Genomic DNA, 27,165 nt, shown 5'->3' with positions numbered 1-27,165 from the left:
AAGTTCCCTCTATGCCTACTTTCTGCAGGGTTTTTATCATAAATGGGTGTTGAATTTTGTCGAAAGCTTTCTCTGCATCTATTGAGATGATCATATGGTTTTTCTCCTTCAATTTGTTAATATGGTGTATCACATTGATTGATTTGCATATATTGAAGAATCCTTGCATTCCTGGAATAAACCCCACTTGATCATGGTGTATGAACCTTTTAATGTGCTGTTGGATTCTGTTTGCTAGTATTTTGTTGAGGATTTTTGCATCTATGTTCATCAGTGATATTGGCCTGTAGTTTTCTTTCTTTGTGACATCCTTGTCTGGTTTTGGTATCAAGGTGATGTGGTCTCATAGAATGAGTTTGGTAGTGTTCCTCCCTCTGCTATATTTTGGAAGAGTTTGAGAAGGATAGGTGTTAGCTCTTCTCTAAATGTTTGATAGAATTCACCTGTGAAGCCCTCTGGTCCTGGGCTTTTGTTTGTTGGAAGATTTTTAATCACAGTTTCAATTTCAGTGCTTGTGATTGGTCTATTCATATTTTCTATTTCTTCCTGATTCAGTCTTGGCAGGTTGTGCATTTCTAAGAATTTGTCCATTTCTTCCAGGTTGTCCATTTTATTGGCATAGAGTTGCTTGTAATAATCTCTCATGATCTTTTGTATTTCTGCAGTGTCAGTTGTTACTTCTCCTTTTTCATTTCTAATTCTACTGATTTGAGTCTTCTCCCTTTTTTTCTTGATGAGTCTGGCTAATGGTTTATCAATTTTGTTTATATTCTCAAAGAACCAGCTTTTAGTTTTATTGATCTTTGCTATCGTTTCCTTCATTTCTTTTTCATTTATTTCTGATCTGATCTCTATGATTTCTTTCCTTCTGCTCACTTTGGGGGTTTTTTGTTCTTCTTTCTCTAATTGCTTTAGGTGCAGGGTCAGGTTGTTTACTCGAGATGTTTCCTGTTTCTTAAGGTGGGATTGTATTGCTATAAACTTCCCCCCTTAGAACTGCTTTTGATGTGTCCCATAGGTTTTGGGTCATCGTGTCTCCATTGATTGGAAGAATCAGTATTGTGAAAATGACTCTACTACCCAAAGCAATCAACAGATTCAATGCAATCCCTATCAAACTACCACTGGCATTTTCACAGAACTAGAACAAAAAATTTCAAAATTTGTTTGGAAAAACAAAAGACCCCGAATAGCCAAAGCAATCTTGAGAACGAAAAACGGAGTTGGAGGAATCAGGCTCCCTGACTTCAGACTATACTACAAAGCTACAGTAATCAAGACAGTGTGGTACTGGCACAAAAACAGAAAGATAGATCAATGGAACAGGATAGAAAGCCCAGAGATAAACCCACACACATATGGTCAACTTATCTTTGATAAAGGAGGCAGGCATATACAGTGGAGAAAGGACAGCCTCTTCAATAAGTCGTGCTGGGAAAACTGGACAGGGACATGTAAAAGTATGAGATTAGATCATTCCCTGACACCATACACAAAAATAAGCTCAAAATGGATTAAAGACCTAACTGTAAGGCCAGAAACTATCTAACTCTTAGAGGAAAACATAGGCGGAACACTCTATGACATAAATCACAGCAAGATCCTTATGGACTCACCTCCTAGAGAAATGGAAATAAAAACAAAGATAAACAAATGGGCCCTAATGAAACTTCAAAGCTTTTGCACAGCAAAGGAAACCATAAACAAGACCAAAAGACAACCCTCAGAATGGGAGAAAATATTTGCAAATGAAGCAACTGACAAAGGATTAATCTCCAAAATTTATAAGCAGCTCATGCAGCTCAATAGCAAAAAAATAAACAACCCAATCCAAAAATCGGCAGAAGACTTAAATAGGCATTTCTCCAAAGAAGATATACAGACTGCCAACAAACACATGAAAGAATGCTCAACATCATTAATCATTAGAGAAATGCAAATCAAAACTACAATGAGATACCATCTCACACCAGTCAGAATGGCCATCATCAAGATATCTAAAAACAATAAATGCTGGAGACGCTGTGGAGAAAAGGGAACACTCTTGCACTGCTGGTGGGAATGTGAATTGGTACAGCCACTATGGAGGACAGTATGGAGGTTCCTTAAAAAACTACAAATAGAACTACCATATGACCCAGCAATCCCACTACTAGGCATATACCCTGAGAAAACCATAATTCAAAAAGAGACATGTACCAAAATGTTCATTGCAGCTCTATTCACAATAGCCCGGAGATGGAAACAACCTAAGTGTCCATCATCGGATGAATGGATAAAGAAGATGTGGCACATATATACAATGGAATATTACTCAGCCATAAAAAGAAACGAAACTGAGCTATTTGTAATGAGGTGGATAGACCTAGAGTCTGTCATACAGAGTGAAGTAAGTCAGAAAGAGAAAGACAAATACTGTATGCTAACACATATATATGGAATTTAAGAAAAAAAATGTCATGAAGAACCTAGGGGTAAAACAGGAACAAAGACACAGACCTACTTGAGAATGGACTTGAGGATATGGGGAGGGGGAAGGGTAAGCTGTGACAAAGTGAAAGAGAGGCATGGACATATATACACTACCAAATGTAAGGTAGATAGCTAGTGGGAAGCAGCCGCATAGCACAGGGAGATCAGCTTGGTGCTTTGTGACCGCCTGGAGGGGTGGGATGGGGAGGGTGAGAGGGAGGGAGACGCAAGAGGGAAGGGATATGGGAACAGATGTATATGTATGACTGATTCACTTTGTTATAAAGCAGAAACTAATAAAAAAAGTCAAAAAAATAAATATACAAAAGAAAACTGGAGCCCACGTAAAATGGTTTAGAATTGGAGTTGTGTGATTTTTAGTTTGGGTCTTCCCAATACCTGAAACAGAATCAGGACTTGGGTGCATATTGTTTATTTAGGAGGTGATCCCAGGAAGCTGAAATAAAAGGGTGGAAATAATGAAATATAGAAAGGAGAAGAGCCAACAAAGAGTGCCTCATTGACCTGTGGGCAATTGGAGTTTGATTCCCCCTGGGAACCCTCTGAAGAACCATGTAGAATGTGCTCCAGAATCATTTTACTAAAGAACTGGAGGGGGGCCGGTTATTCTCTCACCTCCCTCCACCTTTGGTTGATGGTTGCCCACAGGGCTGTTAACTATTCCCTCTCCCACCTTTCCAGCTGAGCCTGCTTGTTCTGAGTGGCCTTCTGTGGCTTCATAGAAAACCGTGAGCTAGAAAGGTGGAGAGATTTCACTGCCCACATTGAGACTAGACACTGGCACTGTGCTTTGAATTGTCCACCACCTCTGTGCTGGAATCACATGAGCTAATGGGATATGACATGGGGCACCCAAGTGTCTGCTTTGTGTGTTCTAAAAAGCTGAACTGAATTTGTGATCATGGTTTTGTCTCTTTGCTTGATCCAGAACTGAATCTCTGCAATCTCTTTCCTCTTTGGAGAAGAGTTTACTGTGAGTAGATTTAAACTGCACTGTGCCTATAGAATGTTGCTGGGTTCTGATGAGATGGCTGTGTTCTCACTTGAGTGGTTATCACAGATAAGACCCCATAATCCTAAGAATGGCAGGAGCATGTGCATATATTTTCATCTCACACTGGAGAAGAGGTCATAAATGAAACTAGACTGGTTTTGACAAAGCTGATCTCAGACTGAATTGCTGCTGTCCCACGTATATTATTTAAAATATAATAACACAGTGTTGAGAAATGTTTTTAAAAATCTGTCTCTCTGGGCCTCCCTGGTGGCGCAGTGGTTGGGAGTCCGCCTGCCGATGCAGGGGATACGGGTTCGTGCCCCGGTCTGAGAGGATCTCATATGCCGCGGAGCGGCTGGGCCCGTGGGCCATGGCCGCTGGGCCTGCGCGTCCGGAGCCTGTGCTCCGCGACGGGGGAGGCCACAACAGTGAGAGGCCCGCATACCGCAAAAAAAAAAAAAAAAAAAAAAAATCTGTCTCTCTGCTCTTTGGAAGTGGGTGATTTAAGGTTGCAATTTCTCTGCTGCTGGGAGTGCATCTTCCGTACTCATATCAGATACTGTGCATTGAGCTGTCATGTCAGGGACGGTATTGAGCTGTTATGAAGGGTGTGATTATTGTCACTGTCAATCATCTTTGGAAGATAAAGACCTTAAATAGGGTGAGAAGGGAATTTCCCCCCCCCCTCCAGGCCTGGGTTCCAAGTACATGAAGCTATTCATAAGAGGAGAAGGAAACCAGCCTCTGCCACAGAAGCAATGTGGTAACTAGGCAGAAGAGAAGCTGTATGGATGAACCAGGGTTACAAAACCAGCCACACCAGGTAGCCAGTAGTCTGTACTGGGTTTCCCTTCCATATCCTCTGAGACTTCAGTGAAGTTTTTTTTTTTTTTTTAACAGCATAGAGTCTAGCTTCAAGCTCAGCTTTGAGGATTTAAGTTTGTGCTTGATTTGGAGTGCTCTATTCTAAAATTCAAGTGAAGAGAGTATGTCCAAAAGGATAAGGGTGATAATGGGGTCATATCTGCACAGAGGTCGGGAGGAATGGTGGCAAATAAAAGCCATTGGGATTCTGCAAAATGGAGGTCAACAGTGCCATTTCAAATGGCCATTACAGGAAAGTATTGAAGCTAGTCACCCAATTACAATATCTAAAGAGAGATAAGAGAAATGGAAAACAATCAGTTCAGAACATCCTTTCCATTACAAACTAAGAGAAATAATGTGTTTTTTTTAGTTAAAAATTATTTTAACTGTCACACCCTCAAATTCAAACTGAGTCTTAGATTATGACTTCCCAAAGTTACAAATCTAGAAAGTTTTTTTCCCTCAAGTTCAATTATTTTCCAGCTGGAGACCTTCAAGAAGACAGAGGAGTAAGATGTGGAGATCACCTTCCTCCTCATAAATACATAAAAAATACATCTACATTTGGAACAACTCTGATAGAACACCTACTGAATGCCGGCAGAAGACCTCAGACTTCTCAAAAGGCAAGAAAATCCCCATATTCCTGGGTAGGGCAAAAGAAAAAAGAAAATCAGAGACAAAAGAATAGGGATGGGACCCGTACCTCTGGGAGGCAGCTGTGAAGAGGGAAAAGTTTCCACACACTAAGAAGCCCCTTCCTTTTCTTCTGAGCCATGTGGCTGTCAGGGTCTTGGTGCTCCAGCAAGGCAAGAGAAGAGTTAACACCTATCTTTCTCAAACTCTTCCAAAATACAGCAGAGGGAGGAACACTCCCAAACTCATTCTACAAGGCCACCATCACCCTGATACTAAAACCAGACAAAGATGTCACAAAAAAAGAAAACTACAGGCCAAAACCACTGATGAACATAGATGAAAAATCCTCAACAAAATACTAGCAAACAGAATCCAACAACACATTAAAAGAATCATACACCAGGACCAAGTGGGGTTTATCCCAGGAATGCAAGGTTTCTTCAGTATATACAAATCAATCAATGTGATAAAACATATTAACAAACTGAAGGAGAAAAATCATATGATCATCTCAATAGATGCAGAAAATGCTTTTGACAAAATTCAACACCCATTTATGATAAAAACCCTCCAGAAAATAGGCATAGAGGGAACTTACCTCAACATAATAAAGGACATATATGACAAACCCACAGCCAACATCATCCTCAATGGTGAAAAACTGAAACCATTTCCACTAAGATCAGGAACAAGACAAGGTCGCCCACTCTCACTACTATTATTCAACATAGTTTTGGAAGCTTTAGCCACAGCAATCAGAGAAGAAAAAGAAATAAAAGGAATGCAAATGGGAAAAGAAGAAGTAAAGCTGTCACTATTTGCAGATGACATGATACTATACATACAGAATCCTAAAGATGTGACCAGAAAACTACTAGAGCAAATCAGTGAATTTGGTAAAGTAGCAGGATACAAAATTAATGCACAGAAATCTCATGCATTCCTATACACTAATGATGAAAATTATAAAAGAGAAATTAAGGAAACACTCCCATTTACCACTGCAACAAAAAGAATAAAATACCTAGGAATGAACCTGCCTAAGGGGACAAAAGACCTGTATGCAGAAATCTATAAGACACTGATGACAGAAATTAAGGATGATACAAACAGATGGAGAGATATACCATGTTCTTGGATTGGAAGAATCAATATTGTGAAAATGACTCTACTACCCAAGGCAATCTACAGATTCAATGCAATCCCTATCAAACTACCAATGGCATTTTTCACAGAACTAGAATGAAAAATTTCACAATTTGTATGGAAACACAAAAGACTCCAAATAGCCAAAGAAATCTTGAGAAAGAAAAATGGAGCTGGAGGAATCAGGCTCCTGGACTTCAGACTATACTACAAAGCTATAGTAATCAAGACACTATGGTACTGGCACAAAAACAGAAATATAAATCAATGGAACTGGATAGAAAGCCCAGAGATAAACCCAAGTACATATGGTCACATTATTTTTGATAAAGGAGGCAAGAGTATACAATGGATAAAAGATAGCCTCTTCAATAAGTGGTGCTGGGAAAACAGGAGAGCTACATGTCAAAGAATGAAATTAGAACACTCCCTAACACCATACACAAAAATAAACTCAGAATGGATTAAAGACCTAAATGTAAGGCCAGACACTATCAAACTCTTAGAGGAAAACATAGACAGAACACTCTATGACACACATCACAGCAAGACCCTTTTTGACCCACTTCCTAGGGAAATGGAAATAAAAACAGAAATAAACAAATGGGACCTAATGAAACTTCAAAGCTTTTGCACAGCAAAGGAAACCTTAAACAAGACAAAAAAACCACCCTCAGAAAAGGAGAAAATATTTGCAAATGAAGCAACTGACAAAGGATTAACCTCCAAAATATACAAGCAGCTCATGCAGCTCAATATCAAAAAAACAAACAACCCAATCCAAAAGTGGGCAGAAGATCTAAGTAGACATTTCTCCAAAGAAGATATACAGATGGACAACAAACACATGAAAAGATGCTCAACATCACTAATCATTAGAGAAATGCAAATCAAAACTACAATGAGGTATTACCTGACACCAGTCAGAATGGCCATCATCAAAAAATTTACAAACAATAAATGCTGGAGAGGGTGTGGAGAAAAGGGAACCCTCTTACACTCTTGGTGGGAATGTAAATTGATACAGCCACTATGGAGAACAGTATGGAGGTTCCTTAAAAACTAAAAATAGAACTACCATATGACCCAGCAATCCCACTACAGGGCAAATACCCTGAGAAACCATAATTCAAAAAGAGTCATATACCACAATGTTCATTGCATCTCTATTTATAATAGCCAGGACATGGAAGCAACCTAAGTGTCCATCGACAGATGAATGGATAAAGAAGATGTGGCACATAAATACAATGGAATATTACTCAGCCATAAAAAGAAACGAAATTGAGTTATTTGTAGTGAGGTGGATGGACCTAGAGCCTGTCATACAACGTGAAGTAAGTCAGAAAGAGAAAATCAAATACCGTATGCTAACACATACATATGGAATCTAAAAAAAAACAAAACAAAACAATGGTCATGAAGAACCTAGGGGCAAGACGGGAATAAAGACACAGACCTACTAGAGTATGGACTTGAGGATACAGGGAGGGGGAAGTGTAAGCTGACCCGAAGTGAGAGAGTGGCAATGACATATATACACTACCAACTGTAAATCAGATAGGTAGTGGGAAGCAGCTGCATAGAACAGGGAGATCAGCTTGGTTCTTTGCGACCACCTAGAGGGGTGGGATGAGGAGGGTGGGAGGGAGACACAAGAGGGAGGGGATATGGAGATATACGTATGCATATAGCGGATGCACTTTGTTGTACAACAGAAACTAACACAACATGTAAAGCAATTATACTCCAATAAAGATTTTTTTTAAAAAAAGAGAGACATACATGTACCACAATGTTCATTGCAGCACTATTTACAATAACCAGGACATGGAAGCAAGCTAAATGTCCATCAACAGATGAATGGATAAAGAAAATGTGGCACATATATACAATGGAATATTACTCAGCCATAAAAAGAAACAAAATTGAGTTATTTGTAGGGAGGTGGATGGACCTAGAGTCTGTCATACAGAGTAAAGTAAGTCAGAAACAGAAAAACAATGGGAGGGAGATGCAAGAGGGAGGAGATATGGGGATACGTGTATATGTATAAATGACTCACTTTGTTATAAAGCAGAAACTAATGCACCATTTTGGGGCAATTGTACTCCAATAAAGTTGTTAAAAAAACAGATACCGTATTCTAACACATATATATGGAATCTAAAAAAGAAAATGGTTCTGATGAACCTAGGGGCGGGACAGGAATAAAGACAGACATAGAGAATGGACTTGAGAACATGGGGAGGGGGAAGGGTAAGCTGGGACAAAGTGAAAGAGTAGCATTGATGTATATACACTACCAAATGTAAAATAGTTAGTGGGAAGCAGCTGCATAGCACAGGGAGATCAGGTCGGTGCTTTTTGACCACCTAGATGGGTGGGATAGGGAGGGTGGGAGGGAGGCGCAAGAGGGAGGGGATATGTGGATATATGTATGCATGTAACTGATTCACTTTGTTATACAGCAGAAACTAACACAACATTGTAAAGCAATTATATTCCAATAACGATGTTAAAAAATATTTTCCAGTAGCTTTCAGGAAATAAGCCTGTGGCTTGAGAACGAGGCTATGTGACTATATTTTGATCAACTGGATGTGTTTAACATCCAGGGAATATCTTTAGAAAGGAGAGGTGCTCCTCTTTATTTCTTCTTTTCTGCCTTGTGCGGTACAAAAATTATGGTTAGAGCCTGAGAAGCCATCTGGAACCATAACGTGGAAGTCCCTTTTAAGGATGGTAGACAAGAAATGTCTAGAACCCTGGCACCAAGGAGCATCTGCCAGCCCTGAACTGTCCACCTCCTGATTTCATTTACATGACCGAGAAACAGTCCCTCCCCCAACACCATCTTATTTAAGCCACTGTTATTTTCAGTTTACTTTCAATTAACACAAAATCTAACATTAACTGAGCATCTGGGGATGTGAGCAAGTGAGTGCAGCCACGTTGATAGAAAAGGAGATGGACTGTGGTCTTAGTTGGTAATCTCAATGGAAATTCAGGTTTATGTATTGACATTATCCTTGCTGGGTCTAGCTAGTAAAATGACTAGCTGTCATGGACATTTGTTCACTTTGTCTGAATGCACCCCTTTCTCCTTCGAAGAATTTGTTACTTTTTCCACGTGCTTCTAGTGGGACTGCCATTTCATTACCTTTCACATAGTTGTGGGGGAGGGCTCTGCAGGTAACTCAGGCAGTTCTGGCTTATCATTATTCCCTCTTCCATTTATTGGGATAATTGGTTCAATGGTTGGGCGCCTGACCCTAGCCAAGCCAATTAAAGTCCTCCTCTGAGATTCTAAATGGCTCTAGGGCATAAAGTCCCATTTGACTCCAAAGACACAGGGGCTAGAAAGAGGTGAAATTGGTGCTGCTTACAGCCATGATCCTTACCATGTGGGAAAAGCCTGTATCTGCAATAGAAGTGAGGTCAAGTAGAGATAAACAGAAGGAAGGGTAAGTTGGTGGAAGTTGGGGGGGAGGGAGGGAGAGAGAAGGAGGAGTTGGGCCCTAGCCTTGCTAATAATAATTTAAGTCAATGGATCCATTTTGTGGCTGAGCTAACTGTATTAGTTTCCTATTGCTGCCATAACAAATTGCTACAAATTTAGTGGCTTAAGACAATATAATTTATTACCTTACAGTTCTGGAGGGCAGAAATCCAAAATCAGTGTCACTGGGCTAAAGTCAAGTTATTGACAGGATTTATTCCTTCTGGAGACTCTAGAGGAGAATCTGGTTCCTTGCTTTTTCCAGATTCTAGAGGCTACCTGAATTCTTTGGCTTATGGCCCTTTCCTCCATTTTCAAAGCTCTCCCTCTCTCTCTCTCTCTCTGACCCCTGCTTCCATTATGTCATCTTCTTCTGTAATTCTGACATTCCTGCCTTCCTCTTTCCCTTATAAAGTCCCTTGTGATTACTTGGACCCAGAAAATCCAGGAGAATCTCTCCATGACAAGATCTTCATCTGTGAAGTTCCTTTTGCCATGCACGGTAACATATTCACAGGTGCTGGGGATTAGGATGTGGACGTCTTTGGGGGGGCCATTGGTCTTTCTACCACACTAAATCCTCCCTGGACTTGTAAAAAATTATTTTCTTCTTCTCTTCCTCTTGTCACTTGCAAATAAGAGTCCTGGCCTCACTGACTGACCACAAAACTCCTCATATTAAATCTTCCAGAATAAATAGTTTGAGTCCACTTGGATTTATCATGGTCTGTAAACCTCTTCACCCAGGTCAAAGAGGATTCATCATGGGAATTCATTCACCTGTTACATTCTAGTATAAATTCTCAGGATTCATGACATTCTAGTATAAATTCTCAGGATTCATGCTATCTTCTAGTATAAATTCTCAGGATTCATGAGGATTGATGGTCTTGGGTAAATCAAACATGATATTGCCTTTTGCATATTCTGAATCTCACGAAGTCCAAAATTTTAGAGCAAAATTATTACCAAATAGTGCTATATGGATTATTAAGATATTGCTTAGGATGTGTTTATGCCCTGGAAATCTCAACCCCTTAATTCCATGCAGGAGCTAAAACCTTATACAAATATAAACCATGGACAGTATATGAATAGCAACTACCTGGGGATTTCAGGGAGAAAAATAACAGGTGGACCATGGAGAGGACTCAAAATTTGAAGAATGGTCTGTGCAGGGGTTAATTTTCCTTTCTTCTTCTTTTTTTCTTTTTCTCTTTTATCTGCTGGTGTTAACCTAAGGAAAACTCCAGCTGTGTGTAACTGTGCAGTACCATGGGCAACTATAACTCTGAGAGAAATACCATCTTTCTAGTCAGAAGACTGGGAAAATGGGCCCTAAAAAGTTGGAGAAAATGATGGAAATATCAGAGAGGAGAGAGCTAAAGGAGATCATTTGGTTCTGTGTATGAACCAACATAAGTCACAAGCTCACCACCGAGCTGTACACACATGAAATAGATGTAAAGTAGCATAGAAAAGCCTTCAAAAATTGAAATGATATTGGAGTCACTCCCACAGAAGTTGAGACAGAGCTTAAAGTGTGAACCTAACTAGGTGGATTTCTGTTAAATCAAAAAGTAATCAACATTCTCCAGAGGACTTTAACAGGTCCTAGAGTCTCACTATATATTATTCAAAATGTCCAGAACACAATCCAAAATTACTCAACATACAAAAAACTAGGAACATGTGGCCAATTCTTAATGGAAAAGACACTCAACAGATGCAAAGCCTGAGATAACCCAGATCAGGTGCAAACTTTTTATGTAAACAGCCAAATGGAAGGAATATTTTCGGTTATTTGGGCCATATGATCTCTGTCACAACAACTCCGCTTTGTCATTGTGGTACAAAGGCAGTCACATACAATATGTAGATGAATAAGCATGGCTGTGTTCCAATAAATTTGTATTTATGGAAAGTGAAATTTTAATTTCATGTAATTTTCACATCACAAAATATTAGCCTTTAAAAATTTTTTCCCAACCATTTAAAAGTTTAGCTTTGGTTAAAACTGTAGTGTGAAAACAATTCTTTGTTCATGAACCAAACAATACCAGACAATAGGTTGGATTTGGTTTACAGGCTTTAGCTTGCTGGCTCTTGATACAGATGGTGGAAACATCAGACAAAGATTCTAAAGTAGCTATTTTAACAATACACCATGTGGTAAATGTAAACACTTGAAATGGATGAAAAGATAGAGATCTTCTCAACTAAGAAATAGAAACTAGGGCTTCCCCGGTGGCGCAGTTGTTAAGAATCCTCCTGCCAATGCAGGGGACACGGGTTCGGGCCACGGGTTCGGGCCCTGGTCCAGGAAGATCCCACATGCCGTGGGGCAACTAAGTCCGTGCACCACAGCTACTGAGCCTGAGCTCTAGAGCCTGCGAGCCACAAGTACTGAGGCCACGTGCCACAACTACTGAAGCACGTGCGCCTAGAGCCCGTGCTCTGCAACAAGAGAAGCCACAGCAACGAGAAGCCCATGCACCACAACGAAGAGTAGCCCCCCACTCGCCACAGCTAGAGAAAGCCTGGGTGCAGCAACGAAGACCCACCGCAGCCAAAAATAAAGAAATTTATTTAAAAAAATAAAGAAATAGAAACTATAGTAATAATAAAAAAGAACCAAATGGGAATTTTAAAACAGAAAAACTACATATCTGAAATAAATGTCAAGAAACTCAGAAAATCCTTAAATATTATTAGGAATTCTCTGCTCTACCGAGAGACCCAACAGTATCAAAATGTATCATATAAGTCTAAAGGTGATTATGTGGAATGAAACAAATCATTTCTGAAGCAGAATGAAGTTTTGTAGGGGCAGGATCTGAGACCAAAATCTTCTAGGTATTAGAATTATTTTATTCTTATGTATACTGGGGAAAGGGAATGGAAAATGAGTCATCAACTAAAAAATACGTGGAAGCTAAAAACATTTTTGTCATTTTCTTTTAGTATTTTTGTCTTATCTTTATCAGGTTTTTAATTACAAAAGTAAAACATATTCATAAAACATTTTTTCTAATAATACAAAAGTGCATAAAGCATAAAGTGGAAGGAATTTATCCCTCATCTCCCAATTCCAATCCTGAAGATAAATACTAATGGTTTGTGCATCTATGCAAGCTCTTTATTGTCCATATAAAATAAATACATGTATTCAAAGGTTTTTCTTTTAAATGAAAATAGGATCGTATGCATATCTCACAATTTGTCCTTTTCATTCAGTAATGTATTGTATACATTTTCCATTTTAGAACATTCAGATTCACTCATTCTTTCTGACGGCTGCTTAGTATGAATACACTGTATTTAGTTAGCCACTTTCCTATTGATTATGGTAGAGTAAATTGTGGATTCCAATCCTTCACTCTTCTATAGTACATTGAACATCCTTACCATGGCTTTGTGGTGGTCTTGGTATAATTTCCCATGTCTTGACTTTGGGCTTGGCTGTGTTACTTGCTTTGACCATTAGGATATTATCAGATGTGACACAAGCAGAGGCTTGAAACGTGCTTGTGCAATTGGGCTTGCCCTCTTGTTCTTCCATCATTCCCAAGAAGAGTATGCCCCAGATAGTCACTGCCCCCTTTTGCCTGGGCCCCAGAAGGGGACACATGGAGCAGAGTTTTCCCAGCCAACTTACAGACATCACGAGTGTGAAAATTAATGCTTGGCTTTATGACACTGAGTTTTAGAATGGCTGTGTTTGATGGTATTACTGTGGTGATAGCATTTTTATAGGATGGTCATTTATGTTTATTCCAATTTTTATTAAAAATTTACAATTAATATCTAGCACTTTACACATATCTCACAACTTTCAGCCTGACAAATTCCCAGAAGTATAATTGCTAGGTCAAATCTTAGTATTTTTGATGCTAAATAATGTTGATGGTGATAAATATTAATATTTGTTGAACATTTTCTACATTCCAGACTCCAAGACTGTCATATGTGCCAAAAACTGTAAAGGGTCTCAGATTTTACCCTACTTTCAAGCTAACAAGTTATTCTGCCACAGTTTCATGGATGCTGACAGAGACACGAGACTCCCGGGTAAGAGACAAAGGACTTTGTTACTCTGGACACAGCAAGCAGCATAAGGATCAGCATGTTTGCATTAGTTCCCTTTTCCTCAAATTACCAGAGGGGCCTCATTGCATATGAAGTGGATGGTGTTACAGGAAGGGATCCCTGAGCTTTGGGTATCCAAATCTTTTATAATGGACAGTAAGCAAGCCTTCCCTTTGCTCCAGAGGCAGACTCTATCTCTATTTTCCCTCTAAAAATATTCTTGAGAAGAGAGTCCAGAGAAAGGGCAATCAGTGCCTTTCTTCACAAGTCATAGAGAAATGCGAGAGACCTATAGACAATTGTATCCTGGTGGTATTATAAACTTACTTAATCCTCTCTACTCTACAAATATGGAAACTAAAGTACGGAGAGTCTAGTAAATTTCCCAAGATCATACAGCTGAAGAGTCAGGCATATTGGTTAATATTTCTAGAACAAAGATAGATTTCTGTTTAAGAAAAATCTTTAATAATGTAATTCTAGAATAAGGAATATATGAACTCAATTTCTTCATTATCATATTAAATAGTAGTCCTTTTGACTTTAATAAGCTGTTGAGTTTATATAAGGAAACATATTATATCTTCATAGCACTGTATCTACAGAGAATGTTTTCCATGAACAGTTATTTTAAGAAGCCAGGACACTTTCCAGGAAGAGAATACATGGGGGTAGAAAGTGAAACCAGCCAAGTTGTCAAAGGTTTCAAGAGACAGTATGCACTTCAGAGCTAATATACAAGCTTGATTTTATCATCAATATGTTTGACTGAATTTACTATCTTTGTGGGTTTTCAGTACTGATTGTTATGGAGGAAACAAAGAAGAAAGCAATGTGAATATGGATTTTTCTGTTTGTTGAGTGCCAGAGGAGAAACAGTTCTACTTTGTCGTATAATCTTATTAAATAATGTTTTATAAAGATTTAACCTTTTACCATTTGATCATTGTTTCACTGAGATATCCAAGTGATACCTTGATATCAATTTGAATGTTTTTAGTGGAATACATATATTTATATTCTGTAGAGATTATCACTATTGTAACAAGGTGTCATCTCTGTCCAAATATAATTATGAGAGGTCTATAAAGGAATCATAGAACTTTAGCAATAATGGAACAGATTCTGAGAAATAATATCTATAAATTGGCTGTTTAGAATTCAATGTCTGGGTAAAACATTATTTTGATTTCCACCTTTTTCACCCACCTGAAATTTCCTATATTTTAGATGAGACACATTCCTGTTGTAATACTGACCTGTAGCTTATTCCAGAGCCTTGTGTTTTGAAGGGCTGAGTTAATCTTTGATTATTAAAAATAGGAGCATTCTTATTATTTATAGGAACACTTATGTGAATTCACTACTTACATTTAACTTATCAGATCAGTTCTTTAAGAAACTTTTTCATTACATAAATACAAATTTTATTCTATTCATATGATTTATTGACTCACGGAACTCAAGGAGGTACTGAATATACAATAATGCAGCTAAATTTCAGAAACAACTGAACTAAGGTCCTTGCTGCAGTTATAACATTTCACCCATTCAATTCTAAACAACCACTTTATAAATTTTATTTCTCATCAATTTTCCCATTACTGTGCAGCTTCTCTTGTCCAAAAATTATGTGGAAAAGACTCTGGCTGTGCTGGAGACATATATACAGAACAAAGTATGAAAATGGAAATACCCACAGTAACGCTGGAGATGAGGCACAGGTTCTGAGGAAAAGGAACAGTGCTGAGGAAACCCTCAGTGATGCCCTCTGCAGGACCTCAGTGATGCCCCTTTCTTTTCTCCCAATTTTCTACAGTAAGTTGCAGTTTACTCTTTCTTCATATGTAAGATGTTTCAAATAAATTAAAAAAAGGCAAATAAATAAAAAAACAGGCAAAGAAAGATATAAATAATGAGAACAATATAACCAAGCCTGCGATGTCACCAATCCTGCAGGTTAGGAATACAGAGCAAACTTATCATTCAATTCTGATACATATGTTGTAGACTTTCAGAGTTGGATATATAATGATTATCCCATTTTCTCCAATGAAACTCAGGTAATCACCAATGCTAACTAATTGACTGATTCATTCATTTATTCAACAGCATACACTGAGATCTTACTTTATGCCAGATATTTAAAGAAGTACATTTATTTTATTTTTAATAGGTTATACATTCAAATGATTAAAAATGAAAATAATACTAAAAGGTATACACTGTAAAGTTTTATTCCCACAGAGGTTCCCAGCTACCATTTTCCCCATCCCACATATCCTATAGGCAGAGTGACCATACACCCTGGTTTTCCTGGAACATTTCCAGTTTGTGCTTTTTATCTTGGTTTAATTATTAATAGTACCCCCATTTTATTCTTGAAAATGTTCTGGTTTAAACAATAAACATGAGAGAAAAAATCAATAAATTTGAAAACAGAAAATCAATAGAGAGAATCAATGAAACCAAAAGCTTTTTCTTTGAAAAAAAATCAATAAAATTGATTAACCTCTAGCCATACTGACCAAGAAAAGAGACAGAAGACAAAAATTGCCAATATTAGGAATGAAAGAGGAACTATCACAACAGATCCTATAGAGAATAAAAGGATAATAAAAGAAGACTGCAAACAACTCTATGACTATAAATCAACTCATATAAAAGAGACCAATTATTAAAAGACAAAAATTACTTAAACTCACTAAAAAACACTGCAATACCAAGGAAAAAAAAGAAAGAAAAAAGATAAAAATACTAGTCCTATAGCTATTAAAGAAACTGAATTTGTAGTTCAAAACCTTTCAACAGAGAAAACTCCAGGCCCAAATGTTCACTGGAAAATTCTAAAAAACACTTAAGGAAGAAATAATATCAATTCTAAATAATCCCTTTCAGAAATATAAGAAGAGGAAACACTTCTCATGTATTTTATACTGCTAGGATTATCCTAATATCACAACCAAACACATTATAATAAACTGAAAATAAATACCAGTATCCCCCCCACAAACATAGATACAAAAATCCTCAATAAACTATTAGCAATAAGATATGGTACATATATAAATGGAATATTACTCAGCCATAAAAACAAACGAAATAATGCTATTTGCAGCAACGTGCATGGGCCTAAAGATTATCATACTAAGTGAAGTAAGTCAGACAGAGAAAGACAAATATCATATGATATCACTTATATGCGGAATCTGAAAAGATGATACAAATGAACTTATTTACAAAACAGAAACACTCACAGACTTAGAAAACAAACTTATGGTTACCAAAGGGAAAAGGTTGCAGGGAGGGATAAATTAGGAGGTTGGGATTAACATATACACACTACTAAATATAAAATAGATAATCAGGGCTTCCCTGGTGGCGCAGTGGTTGAGAGTCCACCTGCCGATGCAGGGGATACAGGTTCGTGCCCCAGTTCAGGAAGATCCCACATGCCGTGGAGCGGCTGGGCCCGTGAGCCATGGCTGCTGGGCCTGAGCGTCCGGAGCCTGTGCTCCGCAGTGGGAGAGGCCACAACAGTGAGAGGTCCACATACCGCAAAAAAACAAAACAAAACAAAAACAAAAACAAAATAGATAATCAATAAGGACCCACTGTATAGCACAGGGAACTCTACTCAATATTCTGTAATAACCTATATGGGAAAAGAATCTGAAAAAGAATAAATATACGTATATGTATAACTGAATCACTTTGTGTACACCTGAAAGTAACATAACATTGTAAATCAACTATAGTCCAATATAAAATAAAAATTAAAAGAAAAACTATTAGTAAATCAAATCTAGGCATATATAACAAAAATAATACAGAATGACCAAGTCGGGCAAAACCTAGGAATACAAGGTTGGTTCAACTTCTGAAAACGCAGTGTAATTCACCACATTACCAGACCAAAGAAGAAACAAAACAAAACAAAACATGATTATCTCAATAGCATTTGACAGTATTCAACACCTCTTCATAATAAAAACTCTCAACAAACTAGAAATGGAAGGAAAATTCCTCAACCTGATAAAGGATAACCATAAAAAACCTACAACTAATATCAAACTTAATGGGAACATGGTAAAGATAATCTCCTTTCACCACTCCTACTCAACACCACAGTGAAAGTCCTATCCAGTGCAACAAGGTGAGAAAAATAAAGTCATTTCAGATTGTAAGGGGGGAAAATACTCTATATACAGATGACAGGATTTTTACATAGAAAATCCCCCCAAATATAGCAAAAACAGTTCCTAAAACTAGTAAGTGAGTTTACCAAAGTCACAGGATAAGAGATAAATACAAAAGTCAATTACATTTCTATAAACTAACTTGGATTTAAAAATTTTTTAAACAATATTTACAATAGCACCAAAAAAAGAAAGCATAGATGTAAATCAAACTATGAATAGGATCTATATGCTGAAAACTACAAAATACTGATAAAATAAATCAAAGAAGACTTAAATAAGTAGAGAGATATATCATGTTCGTGGATTGATAGACTCAATAATATTAATCCTAAATTCTCCCCAACTTGATATACAGATTCAGCATATTCCCCATCAAAACCTTAGCAGAATTTTTTGTAGGTATCAACAAGTTGATTTTTAAATTTCTAGGGAAAGGCAAAAGAATTAGAATAGCCAAAATAAAGTTGAAAAAGAAGAACAAAGTTGGAAGACTACGCTTTCTGATTTCAAGAAATACTGTAAACTACACTAACCAAAGAGAGTGTTGCACTAGAAGAAAGGATGGATAATCTTTCCAACAATAGTGCTAGAATAATTGGATGTCCATAACCAAAAACAAAACAACTTATACCTCATACCTAATTTAAAAAAATAACTCTAGGGCTTCCCTTGTGGCGCAGTGGTTGAGAGTCCGCCTGCCAATGCGGGGGATGCGGGTTCGTGCCCAGGTCCGGGAGGGTCCCGCGTGCCGCGGAGTGGCTGGGCCCATGAGCCATGGCCGCTGAGCCTGCATGTCCGGAGTCTGTGTTCTGCAGCAGGGGAGGCCACAAGAGTGAGAGGCCCACATACCGCAAAAAAAAAAAAAAAACCTCTAGATCATAGACCTAAAAGTAAAACACCAAATGGTACAACTTCCAGAAGAAATCATAGGAAAAAATCTGCATGACCTAGGGTTAGGCAAGGAATTTTTAGGTATGACACCTAAAGAGCAATACATAAAAGAAAAAAAAAACTGGTAAGTTGGTTCTATCAAAATTAAAAACTTTTGCTCTGCAATCGCTCTGCAAAACACCATTCAGAGAATGAAAAGACAAGCCACAGACTAAGAGAAAATGTTGTCAAATCACATTTTGATAAAGGACTTGTATCTCAAAAAATTTATCAGAAAAAAACCACCCCATTTTTAAAATGGGCAAAAGGTATGAACAGACAAATTATTATAAAAGATACATTCATGTCAAATAAACATATGAAAATATGTTCAACATCATTAGTCACTGAGGAGACGTGAACTAAGCCACAAGATACCACTACACACTTACTAGAATGGCTAAAGAAAAAAAATACTGACACTATCAAGTGTGGACAAGGATGAGAAGCAACTGGGAATGCCATACATTGTTGATGTATATGCAAGATGGTAGAGCCACTGTGGAAAGCAGTTTGGCAGTGTCTTACAAATTTAAACATATACCTAATATATAATCCAGCAATCCCACTCCTAAGTGTTTAATCCAAGAGAAATGAAAAATTTATTTTTACACAAAAACTTCTATGCAAATATTTATAGAAGCTTTATTAACAACCACCTCCCCAAACTGGAAACAACTGAGATGTCCTTCAACCAGTGAATGAATAAGCAAACTGATATATCAATACAGTGGAATGCTAGTCAGCTACATAAATGAATTTTTTTATTTTTTTTACAGTACGCGGGCCTCTCACTGTTGTGGCCTCTCCCGTTGCGGAGCACAGGCTCCGGACGCGCAGGCTCAGCGGCCATGGCTTACGGGCCCAGCTGCTCCGCAGCATGTGGGATCTTCCCTGACCGGGGCACGAACCCATGTCCCCTGCATCGGCAGGTGGACTCTCAACCACTGCGCCACCAGGGAAGCCCAAAAATGAATTATTGATTCATGCAACAACATGGATAAATCTTAAATGCATTTGCTAAATGAAAGAGGTCAAACCCAAAGGGTATGACTGCATTAACATTGACATTTTGGAAAAGCAAAATGATGGGTATGGAAAACATATCAGTAGTTGTCAGAGGCTGGGAGGTGGGGGGAGGGGTTGACTATTAAGGGGTAGAATGATGGAATTTTGAGGGTGAGGGAACTTCTGTATACAACTGTGGTGGGAGATAGAAAACTCTAATAATTTGCTGAAACTCATTGGACTGTACACCACACATAGTCCATTTTACCATATGGAAATTAGATAAAACCAACCAGGATTTGGACAGAACACAAGCTGGATTGCAGACTGGGACATATGAATCTAACTGTATTACAAGTAAATCAAATAGCCACCCTGAAGCAGGTGGAGAAGAAAGGAGTGACCCAAGTAACTTTGGAAAATGGTGTTTGGACTGGGTGCTATAAGGCTAAAGACAAAAAGATCTGTGCCCAAGCAACATGCTCTAGTTTTAAATGTGTTTCTTATCCGGTATGGATTAGCAATTTTTAAAACTGCTTTATATGTGTACTAGGGTTGAACAAACAAGTAGATGTATTGTGGATAAGGAGAGCCAGGTTTCCCACAGTCACAGAAAGAAGTTAAAAGAAAAGGGCAAAAGTTAGAATAAACTGTGGTGCTGGATTTGAGTGGGAATATCAGTATGAACTCATGTCTTGTTTATATATCCACACATTTACATACATGTAAAACATATATATGTACACAGATAGATACAGAAATATAGATATATTAATGTATATGCATGGGGTGGTATTTATACATATAGTTCCTATCTCTGTCTTCTGAGAGGAACTAGAAGCAGTGATAGCCTAGCATTCAGATTTTAAATACCATTCTTTAATAAAAAGAAACAGAGCTCCTTGGAGAAGTGGTTGAATCTAGGGCTGGGCCAGGAAAATACAAGATGAGCCTGGAAATCTTGCAATGATAGAAAGTAGGGTAGTGCTTAAAGAAAAAAAAATGAGACACAGTGGCTCCTTAATGGTCTCTGAATGGCCAAAGCTGGAACGATTTCAGAAATAAAAGAATAATGGTATTGAATTATAACCCAAAGAATAAAATAAATATCCATAAGCTCATACTGATGTAAATAACTGAATAAATAAATAAATGGGAGAAAACATACAACTTGTCTCTACAAAAGAACTCAAACTAGTAAATGAGGAAAATAGAAAGCCACAATTAACACACCATAAAAGTTGTTAGCAAGAAAAACCAGCTAATTTTAGTGGGTGAAAGTTTAAGGAGAAACAGGATATTTGCACAGGCTTGAAGTGTCTCCCCCCAAATACTTATTAGTTACAGAGAAGAACACAGTAAGATTACTGGAGAAATCTAACAGGCATCACCATAAGCAAGGGATGAATATTAACTTAAACAGTAATAAGGCAGGCATATCATGTCCCCCCGAATATGAGGCACCAAGAAGTACACAATATCACTTCTGTGGTATTTTTCCCAAATTGCATAACCTCGATCTAGTCATGAGAAATCATGACAAACCCAAATTGAGGGACATTTTACAAAATAACTGACCAGTAGTCTTCAAAGATCCCAAGGTCATGAAAGACAAAGGCTGAGGAAGGAGACAGGACAAGTAAATGCAATGTAGGCTCCTGGATTGCATCCTGAAACAGAAAAAAGACATTAGTGGGTAAACTGATGAAATCCAAATGCAGTTTGTTGTTTCATTAACTGTATCATACCAGTACTAATTTCTTAGTTTTGATCACTGTACCATGATTATATAAGATTAGTCAGGAGAGTGAGACATAACCTCTGTAGAAGCATTCAAAATGTATTCATTAATTCATTCACTAAACAAGAACTTACCAAGCCTCTACTGTCTGCCAGGCATTGTGCTTGCTGTTGAAAATTTAAAAATCAAAAAAAAGAGAACAAAGATCCTGTCCTCAAGTAGCTTACAGCCTAATCAAGGGGAGGTAAGGCACACTGACAATTATGCTGTACAATAAATACTTTGGGAGGGAACAGAATGGCTCTACAGAAGAGGTTACATTTCCGTTGAATTCACCAGACTGATAAGAGGCAGGGCATGCCTGGCAGAGGGCACAGAGCCTGCAAGCACAAAGACGTGCCTGTAGGCTTGAATTCAAGGTTCCCTTGGGGGGCCAGATGCAGATGAGGCTGGTGGATTAGGCTGAAGCCATTAGAAATTTGGGCTTCATACTGTTCAATGGGAAACTAAAAGTTCAAGTGGGGAACTACTAAATGTTTTTAAGCAAAGCAATAAGATAGTCAGATTTACTTTCTCAAAAGATCATTTTAGTAGCTATATGAAGGATGCTTTGGGAAGAGTGATCAGAAAACCAGTTAGAAGGCTAACATAGTAGTCATGAGAGAGGATGGTCCTCATGGAATCCCTAGGATTTCCATGGCTGAAAAGACCTTGTTTTTGAGTGGGGTCAACAAGTGTGAAACTATTTATCAATTGAAAATCAAGAGGGAAATCAGAAAAAAATCAATATGTTCAGGCACTTAGAATAAAAACAAACTTTTAGGGCTTCCCTGGTGGCGCAGTGGTTGAGGGTCCACCTGCCGACGCAGGGGACATGGGTTCGTGCCCCGGTCCGGGAGGATCCCACGTGCCACGGAGCGGCTGGGCCCGTGAGCCATGGCCGCTGAGCCTGCACGTCTGGAGCCTGTGCTCCGCAACGGGAGAGACCACAACAGTGAGAGGCCCGCATACCACACACACACACAAAAAAAAACAAAAAAAACAGACTTTTAATATAGTAAATTCTCAGGTGTCCAGAAACCCCTTCTCTAACAGATGAATTAGTTTATTGACGACCTCAGATTCTTTAACTCTGTAATTGCCTGACTTAAGTTCTAATGTGGTTTACCAAATGGTAGACAGAGGAAAATAAATTAAAAACACTAAATTTAATCAATTTGGCTCCCTGACTGCTGTTTAAAATGGAGAGTCAAGGAGAAGGTGAAAACTCTCATTACACTGAAGTGTGCAGATTATCTACCAGGTGCATACACATATCCCCCATCTTCATCCATAAATCAGAGGTTACTGCAAGAGAAAACTTACGAGTAATTGGCTCTTTGCATTGACGCTCTAAAATACTCTCCCACTTTTCATATTAAAAGCTTTATTTGGCCCCTTCACCTGAATAACGTTTGCGGTGCTCGTTTCTCCTTCACCGATGAATATGCCTTACAGCTGTGGTTTGGACAGTCTCTCCATCTCACGTGAGTCTCATCTATCAGAATAAGAATTGCCAGATCAATTCAGCCAGCCACTCGTTAAGCAAAGGAGGACTCATCTCGGATCTGACTGCATTCACTTGAGGGCTAAAGTTATTCTCAGCTGCAACCCCAGAGAGACGAGAAGAATACATTTATTGCCCTGGTGCTGGTAAAAGGTGTTCTGTCCAGCTACCTAAAGCAAAGACGTGTTGCCTTTTCACTGTAGAAGACTTCCCGGTAAGTGTGGATTCCCAGTCTTACAGCAAAACTCAGAAACGACTGCAGTTTTATTCTCGGTGCTTTCTCTCATTTCGCAGCTACTTACAGTCAAACAGAAATACCTACTCACCTGTAGACAAAGCAAGAAATAAATTATGCTGAAGAGACAAAAATCCAGGGAGCAGACATGTGTTTTACTCTCGGTCTGGCCATGATGAATGAGGATGAAGAGGGGCTTGTTTTTTTCTTCAATGAGAATGTTTGAGCTCGGTATTTTTACCATTTTTTATGCTCATTAACAAAATCTTATTTTCCTGTCGTTCACAAGTTACTTCATACTTTCATCCTTCTAAAACTCAAAACATTTTCTTCTCTTGGACTCTGACTGGATGCAGGGTATGTGTCAAATGACCCAAACTCCGCACGCTCACCGGCATGGGACGGGTAATTCCGCAAAGCGGACGCTGCAGGACCTCAGGGACGTGAGTGGGCTGAAACTACCTATCCCGGCGTGCCCCGCTCGCGAGCACAACGAAGATCTGTTGTCATTCGGGTCACGGGGCTGCGCGCTCCGTGCGCGCCCCCGGGTAGCGGCCTGGGTCCCGCCCGGGGCGGAGGGCCCTCCAGGGCCGGGAAAATTGTGATTCCCGGCATGCCCTGCCACGGGTGCGCCTGCGTACGGGAGCTACCGCGCGGGAGAGCGGGTAGGTTTAAGCGCTGTCTTAGTTCCATAGAAACCAGCCCACCTGCTGTAGGACAGAGCCACAGGCGGACAGATGGACTGTGGGGTGAGGCTGCGGGGCCCTGGGAGGTCCGGAGTCCGCGGGGGCGGGTCGGCAGTTCAGATAAGGTCCCAGTCATCTCTCCCTGCCGCCCTCTCCCCTAGCTGGCGGAGTTTACTCTTGCCCTCTGGACCTCAGGACCCTGATTAATGGCGCTTCTGCGCTGGATGCCGATGAAAACCGTTTAGGAGCGAGGTTTGCATTGACCTGGCTCCAGCGGGGGAAGGATAGCCACCAGAGAGGGCCGCGCATAAGCCCCAGTCCGACTTTTCTTTATTTATATGTGAGGTTGGCGTTATAGGTTCCTGGGAAAGCCATTTCGTTAATTTTATGGTTTTGCCACCGGTTATCTTCCCTGGCCCACTCGTTTGAATGCAGGTGTCAGGAATTTACATTCGTTCATTGCTGTTTCCCCAGCTCCTACCAATTAAGCTGGAACAACGTTAAGTTTTTGTTGAACTATACCGCTGTTTGCCACCCACAATGTCCCATGTACTGTCTGGGCTCTGAAGATAGAAAATGATTAAGAATCTGACCTTACTGAGGTGAAGCTCGGGTTAGTCTGGCTTGAATGCTCCACACTGATCTTGGAGCGCCCAGGACTGGGTCCTTGAATCTTTTCTGTTCTCTGTTATCCAGTCTCCGTGGCTTTAAAAGCCATGTATATATTGACAACTTCAGAATTTATATCCCTTATTTGGAGTCAGGGGAGAAAGGTCCACCTTTCTCCCCTGACTCCAAATCTACAAGTTCAGTCAGGTATTGGGCATCTTTCGTGTTTTAAATTTAACATTTCCAAAACAGCTCTTGATCTTTCCTCCTGAAACTTGTTCTTCCTAAAGGCTTTCATTGTCTCAGTTAATGGCATCCAATGCATCCTTCCAATGCATCCTTTCTCATCTAATCTATCAACCAAACCTATCTTTAAAATATGTCTGGACTCTGACCACTTCTTACTGTTCCATTGCTAGCACCCTGGTCCTAGCCAGCAGCATCTCCCTTGGGTTATCGTAGTAGCTTTACAACTGGTCTTCCTAAATTGCTGTTGTCTTTCTACCATCTCTGCCTGGCTACCATCTAGGCAGGCTGATCCAGTTAAAAGTTAAGGTAGATCACAACACTTCTCCACTCTAAACCCTCCAATAGCTCTGAAAGTAAAGGCAGACCTTTACAATAGCCTTTAAGGCTCTATGTAACCTGTCCTGTTATTACTCTCTGACCTTACCTCCCACTATTCTCTCCTTCACTTTGTGCTTCCCAGTCAAACTGACCTCCTTACTGTTTGTGGACCCATCAGACCTTCTGACTTGCACTCTCTGTTCACTCTTTCTGGACCTTTCTGTCCCATCCAGATGTCACTCCTGTACCTCCTTCCCAGGTCTTTGCTTAAATATCATCTCAGTGAGGTTTCCTTTGACCTCTCTGTTTAAAATGGAAGCCTGCACCACAGCCTCCCTCCCATCCTCTTTCCTACTTTTTCTCCATTGTACTTATCACCAGTGAACAAACTATATATTTTACTTATTTCTTCAACTGGAATATAAGCTCCAGGAGAGCAGGGAGTTAGTCTCTTTCGATCATTGCTGTATTCCCTGGTGTCAAAACAGTTTCTGGCTCATGGTAGGCATTCAGGAAACGTTTATTGGACATATGAGTGAATGAAGAAAATATTTCTGACCAAATTATTTTCCAGTGATTGTGGTAAGCAACACTGGGTTCCTGGCCTGTTACTTTGGAACCAAGAGCATCTAGTTGTAGCTATTGCCAGATATAAGAATGGAGCCTGTGCCTACAGAAGCAAGTGTTGCCTTTTCAAAGCCACCTGGCTTTTACTAGTATATTACTTATGACATTTGTCTTATTCATGCCATGCTTTCAGTGAGGTAACCTGAGCTCTCTGGAAATACTTTCCCTAAACATAGAGACAGCACTATTAATTTGATAATGATATATTTAGGAAAGTAATTGTGAATTAACTTTTTTAAAAATAAAAGCTTATATCTTCCTATTTTTATTATCGTTGCTATCAAGCATCCGGGCTTAGGTTCAAGGCTGCATTCAATGAATGATATTTACTCTCTTTCAAAAACAGCAAAGCACAGATATGTTCAAGCTATAGTCTCTTTGCTGGAATATTAGCAATTAGAGCTAAGTTCTCTTCTTTTAAGAAGAGTTATGGCTTCTATCCCCATAAGTTATAGATAGAGTTGAAAGTCTGTAACTTCTTAATAACATATAGAGTTATAAGTTTACTGAGCATGGAAGTCATAGAGTTACGGCCACTGACCTCCAGGTGGCCTGCGGATTGTGTGTGGAGGCATGGTGTTTCTGTTACCCTTGCTTGGACCTGCCGGATGAGGGAGGAGAGGCAGGGGTATGAGCAACTGCAACGAAAATGAGAATCTCTCCTGACTCTAAACCTCAACTCAACGGGTTCACTGGATCCCAAGTTCTTACTTTACTCTTCCTTTAACAGGCTCGCAGGTACTCAGGGACTTCCTGGTGGATATTAAGGCTGTCCTGCTCTCGCTACTGGGCCACCATTGCTTCCATTTTTGTTTCTGAGGGCTCTCCTGACCTTGACATTGTTTTTCTCCCCATGTGGAGAGGTGGTAGGGAAGAATTTTCAACTAACCCTGAGACCTATTTGTAATAAATCCTCAAAGGGTAGATTGTCTTGTTTCATTTTTGAATCCACTTCTTTGATGACCTGAACCTCACTGATTGACTAAGAGGATATTTCAAGGACAACACCATGTATTTCACTCAAAAGCTTTATCCTCTGCCCACCGTCAGTCAGTGCCCCAGGCACCTCGATCTCTCCCTCCTTAGGATGAATTTTCTATAAACCTCCTCTCCCTCAGAGGCTGGGGGCCAAGTTTCTTCTTCCTTTTTGTTTGAGAGTATTTTTTCTCTCCAGAAGCCCGAGACACTGAAGTATAGACCAGGTTCAGGTGGGTGTGAGTGATGATGCCAATCAAGTTCTTACCTAAACATATATAGACTTACTTTCTCTTTTCTGAGAAA

At 39.3% G+C, this 27,165-nt stretch overlaps 1 pseudogene across 1 annotated transcript in view; it reads left to right on the top strand.

The window, feature by feature from the left end:
- The first annotated feature begins 24,060 nt into the window (after positions 1–24,060).
- The window catches only part of LOC309796011 (coiled-coil domain-containing protein 150-like), an 80,126-nt pseudogene continuing 77,021 nt past the window's right edge, over positions 24,061–27,165 (top strand). Inside the window, exon 1 of the transcript XR_014296236.1 lies at positions 24,061–24,144. The product of XR_014296236.1 is annotated as a coiled-coil domain-containing protein 150-like (transcript). The remainder of the gene's footprint in view (positions 24,145–27,165) is intronic.

The sequence above is a fragment of the Mesoplodon mirus genome (genome assembly GCF_964341445.2).
Source record: "Mesoplodon mirus genome assembly, chromosome: 20".
NCBI classification, from domain to species: domain Eukaryota; kingdom Metazoa; phylum Chordata; class Mammalia; order Artiodactyla; family Ziphiidae; genus Mesoplodon; species Mesoplodon mirus.
This window is presented reverse-complemented; position numbering and strand designations above follow the sequence as displayed.